We start from the raw sequence: 13,932 nt of genomic DNA on the forward strand, positions 1-13,932 counted from the left end.
TGGAACTGTTGTCCTTAACAATGATTAGAGGTAACAGAGTTATTTATTTTGTTAAAGTTTCAGCTATTCTGTTTACAGTTCTGTCATCAGATTATTTAATACGACTTGTTAAAATGTTGTCGTTTCTTTTGATGTGAAATATTATGTATTTAATTTAAATAAAAAGAATGTTAGTTTAGTTCACAATTTGTTTAGTTAGTTTACCTTATTTTTTTCTCCAAAAGAACAGATAAAAGTACCGTTAAAAGACCGGACCGATAAGCGGTATCGAAGAAAGTAGTAGTACCTTTAAAACCATAACGATACCCATCCCTACCCGTGATACATAAATCACCTGCCTATAAATGTCGTAAAACGTGCAGCAAAGTCTGCTTCGTTAAAGTTTTTCTATTGAATAACCTCGCCACACCAAAACACAATAACCATATCAGTTGACTAAGTTTATCACTGTGAATGCGTGCCAATTTTGGTGCAGGTGCATGCATCCCTAAGCCCAGAAAGTACCCGCTGTTTCATGGCTAACTATATATTAAAGGTCTCCTATTATGCAAAATGCACTTTTTTTTTGTGTGTCCCCGGTGTGTCAGGGAACTCACAAAGTGTCTGAAAAAGAAAACCCTCTCTCTTTTCCTCCGTACCCACATCTCTAAAAAAAACGGGAGTACAACGGAGCTGATCCAGATTTGCTGCCGATATGACGTAATATCTGAAATGTGGGCTGGCTTTACACCCACGGCCCTATCAGAAACGTCACTGTATCAGAAACAATGCGCAACGTGTTTTGGACGTAATATGGTCTTTGTTTACATTAGCAAGCATCGCTAACAGTCAGAGCTAACCTGTACTGGAGAGAGTGTGTGTAAAATAGCAGGAAATAAAAAGGAACTCACCTTGATAATAATAATGCTTGATGTGGTTTTGAACATGATATGGCGTTTAATCACGGCAGGATTTAGCTGAGTATCTCGGTAGAATTCTGAGCAGGCATAAGCTCCCCCCCCCCCCCCCCCCCCCCCCCTCTTTTATTTTTTTATTTTTTATAGCTAAGGACCCAGAATCAGCCCTTCTCTAACAGGGCTGAAACAGAGGGATATGAGGGATGTCTAAAATGCATGATCTGTTTGGTATTTTGAGCATTTTAATTATGACACTATCTACAAAAAAAAAAAGTGCAAACAAACTTTTAATTCCATGCCTTTCAAGGGCCCTGGGTAGTCAGTCCCACTTGTCCCCCCACTACGACGCCCCTGTCTGAGACCCATAATATATGCCTAAAAATAGCATGATAGGAGATATTTAACACATGAAAAGGGTTTTCTAGTAAGCGCATAACCTTCGCATGCTGGCAAGCTGAAGGTCTAGACTTGGACCGACTAAATATGAAGGTGTTCTGGTTAACCTGCTAATAGCAATAAGTCAAAGTGTAGCAGCAGTAACTTCCCGCCACTTGGTGGCACTATGACCATGATTGAAAATTGACCTGAAGGTGTTCTTAGGGTGGACCCTCATGAAATGCATAAAGTTTGGAAAATGTGTGACTATATAAAGTTACAACTGTATGTTTGTCAATGGAAAAGGACGATGCACCTTCACCGCAGGAGCACAACTTTCACTATGAAGCTTCTCTCATGTCTTCAGGCTTTTGTGACCAGATTTAAAAGAGACTAGGAGGATGTTAAAGGCGCCCTATTATTATAATTTTCAAGTTCATATTTGTGTTTTGTTCCTCGACTGTGACATGGCTCCATGCTTTAATGTTCAAAAAGCTCTTTATTTTCACCCTCTGTCTAAAACCAGAGCCCAGTCTGCTCTGATTGGTTAGCTGGCTGGCTCTGTTGTGATTGGTCAATCGCTTAGATACATTATGTCCTGACCCTCATCCTATCACGTACAGCGTGTTGGAAGGCCAGCCAATAGAAGCGTGAGTGTTCCAAAGTGATGTCACTATGTCGCGGAAGTAAACAAAGGTCTACAATCAAGGCTTTCCAGGTAGGGGGAGGAGTGTGTGAGAGAAACTCCCTCTGGTGAGAACACAGGGGGTGTTTCTAAATGTCGAGGACGCTTCCTTGGTAGGACATGTCTTCCGAGTCACTTCCTTCAGAAGCGAGGCAAGAATCCTTCCTAGCCTCGGAAAACGAAGAATTGTGGAACGGGCTAACAGGTGTGCGTCATATGCGAGGCCCCGCCTTAAAAGGAGCGCGATTTCCGCCAAATATTTGGAAATTGGTCGGTGCGCAAAGCATTGTGGGGATTTTAAGACCAGGAGTCTACACATGTGCAGCCTCAAAATGTCTCGCTACGAAGTACGCCGGCCTCGGTAGAATTCCAAGTATGCTGGACATTGGAACGGTCCTTCGGCGGGACTCGATGACGTATATGCTTGAAATAGTGGCTCTGGAGCAGCCTTCCTCGACATTGAGAAGCACCCAGGGACTTGAGCCTTTGCAGACCATTCACATGCACAGAAACCTATGATAAGCACAGGGTCCCTTTACAATACAAATGTGACTTCCTGTTGTCAGTTGGTGGCGCTTTGTCAATGAGCGAATATTGATGTTTAGATATCTTAAAGCTTGGACTGTTATCATCCGTAAGGAATTCGGAGCATATTGAAAAATGTATGATGGAGATCCAGCCACTTCCTGTTTTACTGCGATGGGTGCTATTTCACCACCATGCCACGGCGAGGGCGTTCAATGGAGAGAAAAGCTCTTAATAACTTTCGATCTTTAACGTCCTAAGATGGTAATGACATAATTTGAAGTTGATGGGAACATTTTTTTTTTTTAAACGGCAAGTATGTTTATACAGCCGTTCAAATGCGGTATGTATAAAGTACAACAATTGTCAAAATATAGCATGTGAAATCGAAAATGACAACCTCCTGTTGGGATAACGATGTGACACCAATAGGCTTTTTTGTGCGTCTCAACCATGGTCTCAGCATGTTACATACGCTAGCAAATTTTAGACTTGAAGGTGTGAGCGTGAGCAAGGGGCTGGTTAAAGTTTGGGGGGGGGGGGGGGGGCTATAGAGTCGTTTTTCTGTGAAGTGTTTTGTATACTTTAATTGGAAAAAAAGGACCATAAAAGAAAATATCTGTGGCATCAGGCCATCCACGGAGAGGACAACATCGTAATCAAACATGTTGCTATGGGAAACACCTCCTCACACTCCAATGACACTGTGTTATTGTCTCCCTGACTGACCATCGTAATTTGTAGATCCTTGTAGATAATCAATTAAGGCAAGGCAAGGCAAGTTTATTTATATAGCACTTTTCAACACAAGGCAATTCAAAGTGCTTTAATTAAACAGTATTCTTAATTTTTTGATGTGATTAGCAAAAACCTCAGAATCTGTATTTACAAACATGTATGCGTGTTCGTATATATGTGTGTATGCATGCGTGTTTGTGTGTGTGTGTATGTATGTATGATGTATGCATACTTATATTTTACATTGCATTAATAATGCTGCAGTTCCAGCTGTTACTGGAACAGATCATTAAAAATGTTTCTAAATCTATATGTTGTATCAAATGATTGATTTATTAAGTAAAGCAGTCTTGTTATAAGTGAGATTATGTGCAGCAATCCGATCATTATTGCAAAAGGAAATTCAAGACCCCTTATCCCTTACACAACCGTTTCATAGTTCTGGAATGTGTTTGTGTGTGTGTGTGTCCTACATCCAGCTTTAGTGTTCTAACTGGGTCACCAGAACCCAGCTGCAGTACTGCATCACTGGCTCAGAGAGCATGTGCACACGCACACACACACACACACACACACACACACACACACACACACACACACACACACACACACACACACACACACACACACAGTGTAGCAAGTTATATGTAGCAGAGCAGAGACATGCTACATCCTTAATGGGAATGTGTGTGTGTGTGTGTGTGTGTGTGTGTGTGTGTGTGTGTGTGTGTGTGTGTGTGTGTGTGTGTGTGTGTGTGACAAAGAGCAACTGGGGATGCGTTGTCATGGAGATCCTTTTGGCAGCCCGCCCACAAGCTGTATGTCGGTGGGCATCACACAGTGAGGTGGGGGGAGTACGAGTGGAGAGTGAGGCAGTGTGTGATTGGTCACACCCCCTTCTCTTTGTGTGGCGCAAGGGATTGTGGGAAGCCCTTGACGGAATGCCCATTTTTGTGTGTGAGTTGGAAAAGAGTGAAGGGGGCTGAGTGTGTGTGAATGCATGCGCGCGTGAGAACAGAGGAGGATGACGTGTGTGTGTGTGTGTGTGGAGGGGGAGGAGCACAATGTGTGTGAGAGAGAGGAGGATGAGCTAGTTTGTGTGTGAGAGAAAGAGGGAAAGAGAGAGAGCTGCGCTGCCATCAGAAGCTATACTAGCTCTACCTGGACTCTATTCTTCTACAAGACTGGACCACTATCAGCCAAGGTTTGAATCTGCCAGCACTCTCTCTGTCTCTCTGTCTGTCTGTCTGTCTCTCTGTTTCATTAGCTAGCTTGTTAGCAGCAGCTGCTAGTTAGCATTAGCAGCTCAGCGTCACAGCTCTTCAGAAAGGGAGAGAGAGAGACAGACAGGCAGAGCTATAGACAGAGGGAGAAGGAGAAATGCAGGTTTACTGTGGTAAAGAGAGATAATAGAGGTTTATATAAAGCAAGAGAAATATAGGAATAGAGGGAGAGAGGGAATGCATGACAAAAGGAGGGGGTGTGGTTTAGTGCTATGGACAAAGGAGGCTGGCCGATTGTTTACTACCACTGCAGTGAGAGAGACATGGACGATCAATGTTCCAACATGATCCCTCCATTACTCTCTCTTTCTCTCACTGCCTCACACAGCTGCTCCTCTCTTCCACCCTTTCCTCTGCATCACATTCTCTCCTAATCTCTCTAACATACAGTAGCTCTCTCTCTGTCTACAGTGTAGTAGTAATGGAGGGAGCAGGGCTGTATACTAACGACTGCTGCCACAAAATGGCTCTTCTTTACCTCCAATTCCGTGATTTCATTCCCATGACTGGATCATGATTACTAATGTTGACGCAGAATCTGAAAACGAACAGTAAAACTCAACAGTTGATGCTTTCACTCCACTGGTGACATGTGTATGTAATGACGTACTACCATCTGTCTGTATGAGAGCTCGCTGACTTTGGTCACTGTGCCCTCTTCAGCAGTAAGAGATACATACTCATGGTAGAAAGCAGCAGTAGTAACAAGAGTAACAGCAGCAGAACTGCATAAACCTCAACAGCTGGTCAGGATGAAGGTACTAGTAACAGAAGTGGTGATGTTCATTCGGGTTTGTTTACAACTTGACTCTTATTTTGCTAAATCAAAGTGACACTTAAGATATTTTAAGCTATTTGCAAGGTGAATACAGCTGGTAAACAAATAAAGTGTTTGAATGAGTACATGAATGAATTACATTTGACTCAAGTGTTTCGTCAACTTAATGTGTTGCTTAAAATAATACTTCTGCATACAGTATGTGACACTGTGAGTGTTGCACGGCCAGATACGGCTCAGCTGACTCAGATAAGGAGATATATGATACATTATGATGTGATATGAATGATAACGGGACACATCGATGTCTACTCACAGTGCAGCGGACTGTACTGTACGTAATATTACTTTGATCCGGTTACTTATGTTGTGGCAGATATTTAAGTAAGCTTTCTTAACGCTAATGTTATAATAGTCAGATTGCTCTGAAGATGGAGGTGATATTCTATTAATGTTCACGTTCACACAGTCAGTTGATTTTTACCGGCCGTCTTTCCTGCAACGGCAGCTTTTCTGTATTTCCTTTCTCCTGTAATATGACTTGATCGCTTTAAACTCCGCACACTGAGCTCTGATTGGTCAGCAGGCAGTGCTTTCACTGAGTTGAGCTCTTAGCCTGGAACCTAACCTGCTCCGGACCAGGCTAGCCGTTCAGCATAAGTTACCATGGAGATCTACCCCGGTAAGAAGAGAACCAGCGTCGTAGGACCGGAAACCCAGAGTTAACCCTGAAGTTACCCTCGCTAAGCGAAAATCCGGCTTCGTAGTACAGGCCTCTGGTCTACATGGAACTGCAGAAAACCTAATCTGGGACAACACAGTGACAGAACTTGGTAGGGTACCCAGGTGTAAACAGACACATAATAAACCCCCAGAATTTCTAGTATAAGTACGACCTCCTGTGATGTCAGACAGACACTGAAGATTTATTGAAAGTTACAGCCGGAGAAGTAAACAGACATTTGCTGCAGCAACAAAGTGATACAGCTCAAGTTCTCTTGCTCACGCCTCAATATTGAACTTTTCCCAAGAGAATAATCAACATATGATAACATTTCAAAGCAAGCTCAGTTCCTATCAGGGGAGTGAGAGCAGGGGCTATCCACCTGAAGAGATGTCCTCACTGCTCTCTGACACTGAGCGTCAGCTGGTCCTGTTATTATCTGAAGACGAGATTGTTTTATGAATGTTGGGGTAAGCTGAATCAACTATCAGTCATCCCAATACACAGCTCAGGGATAAGACTGTTGAAGCTCCGAGGCTGTTCGCCTGCAGGAGACAGGGCAGAAGCTACGATGATTAGAACATAACTTAACTTAAGGGCCATATAGAAAATAGTATATCAGGGTCTTAATTCATCTGCCACCACAGCCTGAGAAACGAGGTTGAAGTATAGTTGATTTTTTTTTTTATTGAGAAGAAGCATACAAGTGTAAGCAATAGTACAGACTTCTTTGGGGTGGAAATCATGCTTCCCTTTTTTCAACATCGAAGACAAACATAACAGCCAGCAAGAAATAATAAAGAAAAAACATAGCATGTCAGGAATAGCATACTTAATGACCTAATACCTAATCATAGTGGGAAAGCACATACAAAATAGTATATATATAATACAAATAAATAAATAAACTTAAAGGATGCAGATTAGCCCAGACTATCCCCCCACCCTCCCCGAGCAGTGCCACCCAAGCCATTAAAAAACCATTGTTTGTGCAGTGCATTTCAGTCGACCGTCCTCCTTATAAATGAAACCATTGGACCCCACATCCTTTCGAATTCCCCCAGTCTATCTTTTAGGATATATATTCTTTCTAAATGCAGAGTAGCAGTCAATGCCGTAATCCAAGCTTTAAAACTGGGCACATTCTTTGATTTCCATAACAGGAGAATATGTTTCTTTGCATACAGGAGGCCATAGGACAGGAGATGAAGTTGTGCATTTTGAAGTGTGTTACATTGTTCAGATGTGCCCAGTATCACCAACGCTGGATCTGGTTGTAGTTGGACTTTACATGCCTTTGAAAATAATGAGAATATTGCGACCCAAAAGTTCTGTAATTTAGGGCATAGCACATAGCTATGAAGTAAGTCTGCCTCTGATTGTTCACATTTCTCACAGATTGGTGATTCTATGAAGTTTTACCTTAGAGTAGTACAACCTATGTAAAATTGCTAACTGTATGAGGCAGTGCCTGGCATTAAGGGAACAGGCCTTGTCCCAGGTGTCCTCGGCTATTTCCTCACCAAACTTTTTTTCCAGTCTTTTTTTATACAGTTTGTATCAACTTGTCCATAGTCTTGTAGTACGTCATATATAAATGACACTGCATGTCTCTCTGCTAAACAGTCTCTCAGACAGTGGGCAAGCTTGTCAGGTATTGCAGTCTCAAAGTCATGTAAGTGGGTCCTCACAAAATGCCTAATCTGGAGAGATCTAAAGAAATCCGCCCTAGCCAGCCCATACTTCTCCTGAAGCTGCTGGAATGATGCAAATGTACCACGGATGTTTAAATCGCCAACACTACCCACTCCTAACTCTCTCCATCTGTCAAAGGTTCCATCCATAGTTGAAGGGGTAAACGATGGATTTGATGATAGGGGAACATTGAAGGACAGGGCCCTACATTTAAGTTTATGTAATTTGTCTCCAATCTGAATGGTATTATGAATAATCGGGTTATTATTATAGTATGACTTTTTAAGACGCGCGGGAGACATATCTATGGCACCAAGAGAGGAGGGTAGGCAGTCTTCTCGTTCCAAGTCAAGCCAGTTTGCGAGTACAACTGTCTCGTCTAGCCAATAGGAGACACAAGTGACCTTTCTTAATCCTATGGGATTTATAGTTCCAAATAAAGGGGAGAATTATCAAGTCTAGTTTTGTGAAAAAGGCTTAAGTAAGATATAAAGGTAAGTTCTGAAAGAGGAATAACAGCTGAGGGAGAAAGATCATCTTCACTGCCAATTTTCTTACTAGGTAGGATCAACGCAGTGTTTTCCAAAACTCTATTTTTGTCTTAAATTTATCTAGAATGGCCACAAAGTTTGCGTCAAATAGCGAGTCAACATTTTTTGATGATCTCTATTCCTAAATAGGTTAATTTTTCCGAAGCCAATTTGAATGGAATGCTCTCTAGCACGCTTGTGTCTTCACAGTGTACAGGCATCTCTGTGTTGGCTCGGATTGTTTCAGCCAAGGGCTCTAATGCAAGAGCAAACGGTAGAGGACTAAGTGCACATCCCTGCCTTGTTCCCCTGTGCAGGTTCAATGGTTCTGAGATAGTCCGATTAGTGAGGATTCTTGCATTTGGGTTGGTGTAAAGCAGGGGTGGGGAACCTTTTTCCTCTCAAGGGCCATTCCAATTTTTTCAACATCCTCCGTACAAATGATTGACCTCTGCTTAAAAAAACTAAAATCACAGCCCATTCATTTGGCCTTTCTTTCATGCTGTGCAAAGAAAAAGCAACCTCTTAATCCAGATACCTAACCATGACTCGCGCATGCACGTGCACGGTGTGGCATGACCACCAAAACAGAAAGATATGGACACAAGATGTGTGCAAGTTGGTCATAAAAGATGTGTGCAAGTTGGTCATAAAATGTGTTCTGATCTTCATCTAAGTCACAACAATAGACAAACACAGTCTGCTTAAACTAATACCACACAAACAATTATATGTTTTCATGTTTTTATTGAACACACCATGTAAACATTCACAGTGCAGGGTGGAAAAAGTATGTGAACCCCTAGGCTAAAGACTTCTTCAAGAGCTAATTGGAGTCAGGAGTCAGCCAACCTGGAGTCCAATCAATGAGACGAGATTGGAGGTGTTGGTTAAAGCTGCCCTGCCCTATAAAAAATACACACCAGTTTTGAATTTGCTATTCTTAAGAAACATTGCCAGATGTGAACCATGCCTCGCACAAAAGAGCTCTCAGAAGACCTACGATTCAGAATTGTTGACTTGCATAAAGCTGGAAAGGGTTCCAAAAGTATCTCTAAAAGCCTTGATGTTCATCAGTCCACGGTAAGACACATTGTCTATACATGGAGAAAGTTCAGCACTGTTGCTACTCTCCCTAGGAGTGGCCGTCCTGTAAAGATGACTGCAAGAGCACAGCGCAGAATGCTCAATGAGGTGAAGAAGAATCCTAGAGTGTCAGCTAGAGACTTAAAGAAATCTCTGGCACATGCTAACATCTCTGTTGACGAATCTACGATACGTAAAACACTGAACAAGAATGGAGTTCATGGGAGGACACCACAGATGAAGCCACTGCTGTCCAGAAAAAACATTGCTGCACGTTTGAAGTTTGCAAAAGAGCACCTGGATGTTCCACAGCACTACTGGCAAAATATTCTGTGGACAGATGAAACCAAAGTTGAGTTGTTTGGAAGGAACACACAACGCTATGTGTGGAGAATCCAAAGGGTTCACATACTTTTTCTTACAACTGTAGTTGCCTCGTTTAGTGTTGGCGGCAGAATACCAACCTCATATGCTTTCCTGTACATCCTCAACAAAATAGGAGCCAGCATATTGCTGAACCTTTTATAGAATTCATTGCACATCCCTTGCTATTTTTTTGTGAGTTAATTGTCTTTTTGATTTCCTCACATGTAATGTCCTTTTCAAGAGTGTCACGGTCTCTCTGTTCTAATGTGGGCAGGTCACACGCATTTAAGAACTGATCCGTAACTTCCGGTTGCACATGGGCCTTAGAGTTGTATAAATCATCATAAAACCTCCGAAACATGTCATTGATATGCCTATGAGAGGTCAAGGGAGTGCCTTCCTCTGATTTTACCCTGTGAATGGCCTTGTCGCTTTCCCTTTTCCGCAGCTGTCTCGCTAGCAGTTTATGTGGTTTATCCCCAAACTCAAAATATGTAATATATAAAATATAGTAAAAATAAAGGCTTTAGAAATGTTCTCAGAAAGTATTTGATTGAGCTCATATTTAAGAGAAGAGATTTTTCTGTGCAACTCAGTAGGTGTTTTCTGTATCCAGTTTTTGTATTTGTTCCTCTAATTGTGATTGTTTAATGCGGTCACGTTTTCTTTGCGATGCCTGGAAAGAGATAACACACCCTCTTATGTACGCTTTAAAAGTCTCCCATAACAATGTTGGTGAAACATCATCTTTATCATTTGTTTCGAAAAAAAACCTCTATATGAGTCTTAATGTATTCACAAAATGGTTTCCTTGTTAATAGTTGGGGGTCGAACCTCCAGGATCTAGCCGTCTTTGACACCTCGAGCAGTCTCAGTGAAATAGAAACAGGACAGTGGTCAGATATGATAATATTGTGATATTTCACATCATTAACCCCAGACAAAAAGTTTACCATCGAGTAAGAAATAATCTATTCTGGTGTATACGTTGTGAACTCGAGAGTGAAAGGAATATTCTCTACCTGTTGCATTTAAAGTTCTCCACACATCAAATAAGTTTGTATTGTTAATAAATGACTTCAAAAAATTAGAAGCATTAGATGATGCTATTCTCTGAGTCGATGATCTGTCTAAGTAAGTATCTAGGACCAGATTAAAATGGCCTCCAATAATAAGATTTGTTGTAGAGATGTCGGGGATCATGCTGAAGATCTTTCTAAAAAATTCTGGATCGTCCCTGTTTGGTCCATAGATGTTCAGTAATGTAGTTGGTATAGTTTGTAGTTTATGTGGATTTGTGTACAAATGGGACATTTTTGCGAATGATTATAGCCCCTCCCCTTTGCCGAAAACGTAGAATGATCAACTTCAGATGTGTCTCTTGTAAGAAAATGATGTCTGTGTGAAGCTCCCTTAGATGGGACAGTACTTTATCCCGTTTTACTGGTTCATTGATCCCGTTCACATTCCATGTGCAAAAAGTTAGGGGGTGTCCTTTGCCTATATCACAACTTCTTCTATCTGTTGTCACAGCCATAAGGCAAAAAAGGGTCCCTTAGATTGTGTCTTTTGATGCAATCGCCACATCTCCCTCCAGTGATATAACCGCAGTGGCACTGCTCCCCACCCCAACCCAGCCTCAAATCTGTCCCCGTAAAAATGAAAAATAAATAAACAGGAAATAAAGTCGGGGGACTCCCGAGGCAGTTGCAAGGTACCAACAGGCCCGAAGGGCAGCAGCCTCATCCGTGGCCGAGGCAAAGCAGCGGGTGTGGGAGAAGTTCGAAGAACACATGGAGAAGGACTTTCGGGCGGCACCAAAGTTGTTCTGGAAAACTGTGGAGGGGGAAGCAGGGAACCATCCAAGCTGTGTACAGTAAGGATGGGACGTTGTTGACCTCAACTGATGGAGTGTTAGGGCGTTGGAAGGAACACTTTGAGGAACTCCTGAACCCGACAACTCCGCCCTCTATGTTAGAGGCAGAGCTGGAGTATGACGGGGGATCAACACCAATCTCCCGGGGGAGGTCACTGAGGTCGTCAAACAACTCCACAGTGGCAAAGCCCCGGGGGTGGATGAGATCCGCCCGGAAATGCTGAAGGCTCTGGGTGTTGAGGGACTGTCATGGCTGACACGTCTCATCAACGTTGCGTGGAAGTCGGAAACAGTACCGAAGGAGTGGCAGACCGGGGTGGTGGTTCCCCTTTTCAAAAAGGGGGATCAGAGGGTGTGTGCCAATTACAGAGGCATCACACTACTCAGCCTCCCCGGGAAAATTTACTCTAAGGTACTCGAAAGGAGGGTCAGGCCGATTGTCGAACCTCAGATTGAGGAGGAACAATGCGGATTCCGTCCTGGTCGTGGAACGACGGATCAGCTTTTTACTCTCGCAAGGATCCTGGAGGGGGCCTGGGAGTACGCTTATCCGGTCTACATGTGTTTTGTAGACTTGGAGGAGGCGTATGACCGAGTTCCCAGGGAGTTACTGTGGGAGGTGCTGCGGGAGTATGGGGTGAGGGGGTCTCTACTCAGGGCCATCCAATCTCTGTACTCCCAAAGCGAGAGCTGTGTCCGGGTCCTCGGCAGTAAGTCGGACCCATTTCCGGTGAGGGTTGGCCTCCGCCAGGGCTGCGCTTTGTCACCAATCCTGTTTGTAATATACATGGATCGGATTTCGAGGCGTAGTCATGGGGGAGGGGGTCTGCAGTTCGGTGGACTAAGGATTGCACCGCTGCTTTTTGCAGATGATGTGGTTCTAATGGCTTCATCGGTCTGCGACCTTCAGCACTCACTGGATCGGTTGGCAACCGAGTGTGAAGCGGCTGGGATGAGGATCAGCACCTCCAAATCTGAGGCCATGGTTCTCAGCAGGAAACCGATGGACTTTCCACTCCAAGTAGGGAATGAGTCCTTACCCCAAGTGAAGGAGTTCAAGTATCTCGGGGTCTTGTTCTCGAGTGAGGGAACAATGGAGCGTGAGATGGGCCGGAGAATCGGAGCAGCGGGAGCGGTACTGCAGTCGCTTTACCGCACCGTTGTGACGAAAAGGGAGCTGAGCCAGAAGGCAAAGCTCTCTGTCTACCGGGCCATTTTCGTTCCTACCCTCACCTATGGTCATGAAGGATGGGTCATGACCGAAAGAACGAGATCGCGGATACAAGCGGCCGAGATGGGTTTTCTCCGCAGGGTGGCTGGTGTCTCCCTTAGGGATAAGGTGAGAAGTTCGGTCATCAGGGAGGGACTCGGAGTTGAGCCGCTCCTCCTTCGCGTCGAAAGGAGCCAGTTGAGGTGGTTCGGGCACCTAATTAGGATGCCACCTGGGCGCCTCCCTAGGGAGGTGTTCCAGGCACGTCCAGCTGGGAAGAGACCAAAGGGTAGACCTAGGACCAGGTGGAGGGATTATATCTCTTCGCTGGCCTGGGAGCGCCTTGGGATCCCCCAGTCAGAGCTGGTTGATGTCGCCAGGGAAAAGAAAGTTTGGGGCTCTCTGCTGGAACTGCTACCCCCGCGACCCGACCACGGATAAGCGGGAGAAGATGGATGGATGGATGGATGAAATAAAAAAGAAGTGAAAATACAAACCAAAACAGAAACATACATGTAAGGGAAACTTCTGTAGCAATGGAGAGTCAGGACTCAGAGAGACACGAGGAGAGTTGGAGCTTTGATGTCAAACACTGGTGGTTTATTTAGAGTTTCGGCCGGAGAGTTGACAAGGTGGTGTGTCACGAGTTGACACAGCGGTTGCCAAACCAATTCTGAAGAACTCTTTCTGTAGCTCGAGGTTTTAACTAGTTCGGAGTGTAATAATCAACATTCTTCATCAGTGAGACTAAACATTATGGACCCTGAATCTAACTAGAGCTCTCGTCCATAGAAAGAATGTGCGCCAGGGAACCTTTGTCCCTGAACTGTAAACTACCTCATTGCGGCTTGTGACTGGCAACAACAATGTGCCCAAGCTGCTCCTCCTTAAAAGAGATAGCAGCAATACCCAAGGCCGTAGACCTATGCCATGGGAAAGGAGACGGTGAGAGGAGAACATGATAAACTGTGTCAAAGGTTGAATACCTAAGCAAATTATTTCCCTAACAATACATATCCTCTGCACGACCAAAGTTGAACTCTAAGGAGTGGGGCCGACCCTCCTCCCCAGACATCCAAGTTCTCCTGCAGCTACATATCTCCCAGTTCTTAATCACTATCATACTGTCCTTCCACTGTTGCTCCACCTTAATAATGAACTCAAA

General features: G+C 43.8%; 1 protein-coding gene across 2 annotated transcripts in view; it reads left to right on the forward strand.

Moving 5' to 3' along the window:
* LOC117562194 (storkhead-box protein 2-like) overlaps positions 1 to 13,932 on the forward strand; it is a 100,382-nt gene that overhangs the window by 64,093 nt on the left and 22,357 nt on the right. Inside the window, exon 1 of one of the 2 annotated variants that reach the window (XM_034240034.1) lies at positions 4,147 to 4,423. The exons of the other annotated variant lie outside the window; for it this stretch is intronic. The gene's annotated coding sequence lies outside the window, so the exon portion shown is untranslated. Of the gene's footprint in view, positions 1 to 4,146; positions 4,424 to 13,932 lie in introns of those variants that run through there. 2 annotated transcript variants of the gene reach the window in all.

Source organism: Gymnodraco acuticeps, unplaced genomic scaffold (genome assembly GCF_902827175.1).
Source record: "Gymnodraco acuticeps unplaced genomic scaffold, fGymAcu1.1, whole genome shotgun sequence".
Classification (NCBI taxonomy): domain Eukaryota; kingdom Metazoa; phylum Chordata; class Actinopteri; order Perciformes; family Bathydraconidae; genus Gymnodraco; species Gymnodraco acuticeps.